Genomic DNA, 2,530 nt, shown 5'->3' with positions numbered 1-2,530 from the left:
AAAAACAAAACAAAAAAACAAAACAGAAGCCTACATGAAAAACCTGAAGGTGTCCTCCAGCACTGCAACAGACTCAAAACATGTCTTGCCATCTTTTGGGAAAAAATTGACCTGTTATGGATATTTCAAACACTGATTAAACATTAAGTAGAAACACGGTATTTTAAGCATTTATGTTAAAATCAAATACGTAAGTGATTATATCTGAGTCACTGCTGCTTCAGAAATTACTAAGACATTCACATCATTTATTTTGGCTGTCTCAAAAGTTTCCAAAGCACTTTACTTTCACACAAGCATGAATATCAAGTCCTTCTCAACAGTAAGGCATGATCTAAATTAGGTCAGCTTGTCTTTGTGAGTGTGCTGGAAGTGTAACCTACTCTAGAAAAAAAGATACAAGGTCTGTTAGAAAATTAACAGAGGAAGCCAGAACAACGGGGAATATGCCACAGTCTGTTTCACATCAGTGGGAGTTACACAGGCGTATCTAAATTTGGCCATTACAAATGGAAGTGAGAAAATACCATTTCAGTTTACCTTTACTTAGACAATGTAAAATTATTCTTATCCCCTACCTCAGTATTATGCATCTGCTTCTCCAATAATATTTATCTGTTTTATCCCTATTGTATATCTAGCTGAATACATTTGTTTAATCAGCCAGATGAAAATCAGTAAAGATAAATTCTATGCTTACAATATAAAACTTGTAGGTTTTCATCTTTAATTTTGTGTAAGTATTCCCATCTTTTAGTTGTCTACTTTTCATGTTCATGCACTCTTGGGCTAAGGAGGTACAATATCATTACATATCTTGGAAGTTTTGTTAAGGTATATAGTTTCTTCCCCAACTAAGCTTGATGCTTTTGTTTCCCTAAGCTATTTTAACTGCATTCATTGAGTATTTGTGCTATACTATGTGATCCTTTGTGGAGTAAAATCTCTAAGAACACAGTACTGCTGGAATGAGATTAATTTAGTATCTTGTGAATTCAGCTTAACTATTAATTCCCTATAAATTCCCTGTAAAGTTTTATAAAAACATGAATGTACAATAAGATCAGTATTCTTGGCACTTCACTGCAGAAAACAGATGAGATTCTGTACACGGAGTCAAACTATTTACTTTAATACAAATATGCTTTATGCCTGCAATAGAAATGAACAAAACTTTAGCCAACCTTCTAAAATTCTTTTTGACTTCTGTTTTATGTATCATCTGAGCTAAAAGCCTAATCATTTACACCAATCTGAGCTAAAAGCCTAGTCGTGTGCAATGGCTTAATACAGCTAACTTCTTTAACCCAGCACTATTACTATTTTTCAAAACACAGTGCAAGTCAATTCTGTTCCATCTAATGTAAGGATTTGCCACCCTCTACTACATAAGAATGACCTTGTACTTCAAAATATAGAACAGGTGAGTAACTTCATCCAGTTCTGGTGTCAGCTCTTGCCTCTAGATTTAAAAACACCAATGAATAAAGCAGATCTGAAAACCCCATTTACAACACCTAAGTCTACTTAACGGCTAATCCTATTCTCTAAATCTCAGAGTGCTTAGGCCTCTAATATTGCAAACATAAAACCAACACTGCCGCAAGCTTAGTTAACTAAGCCTCCAAGAGCTCTGATGTGCTCATGGCCAGCTCTAAATATCACATGTAATGAATTAAGCTGCTGGAAGATAAGATAGCACATTTCCCAAACCCTCACCAGGTCCAAAAGAGCAGAACTGGTGTCAATAGCACATCTTAAAGGAAACTGTGTCTATGTTCTGCAGCAATAATGGCTCACTGGTTATTTAATCTGCTCTTTTGGTTTCAAACTGCAGAATGCTTGTTTATAAATGACCTCATCCATTCTAAAAACACATCAGAAAGCTTTGTTAGTGATTTATTGATGAGACATAAGATGAGAGAATTGTGAATATTAAATAATATTTGATTCATAGATAGGACAGCTTAACATTAGCCAAACTGTAATTCTGGACAAATACTTTATTCCAAAACACGAACTCAGTAATATAAAAGAATGTCCACACAACCATATGTGGAGATGAATAAAAAATTCAGATCTTTTTTTTTCCTATGAATGAAAAATTGAGAAAATGTTTGGTCATTGTAACTAGTTTCCAAAAGAAATAAGAATTTTCAGCTTATAACATGAAGTGTAACCTAGAGCAGGCACTGGAATCTGAAGGAAGAAATATGAAGAGGAGGTAAATAAATTAAAAAACAGATAAATAAATAAACGGATACTTCTAAAACCATCAATAAGAATTCATTATTGTAAATTCAAGAATTTACTTTTTGTTGGCAATTTTAGGGTGAAATCTCTCTTAATCAAAAGGTAAAATCTTCATAAAAAAATTGGGCTTAGTTTGAGACCGATATCAAACAGTCCACTTACTTTAGTATAGGCAAAAAATCAACCTATGTATATAAATGCTCCAAAACAAACTGAATGTAAGAAACAATCTTTGATTTTATCTGACTATCAGCTTTTCTTTTCCTCTCTTTCTTTT

Source organism: Meleagris gallopavo, chromosome Z (genome assembly GCF_000146605.3).
Source record: "Meleagris gallopavo isolate NT-WF06-2002-E0010 breed Aviagen turkey brand Nicholas breeding stock chromosome Z, Turkey_5.1, whole genome shotgun sequence".
NCBI lineage: Eukaryota > Metazoa > Chordata > Aves > Galliformes > Phasianidae > Meleagris > Meleagris gallopavo.
Note: the sequence above shows the minus strand (reverse complement) of the source record.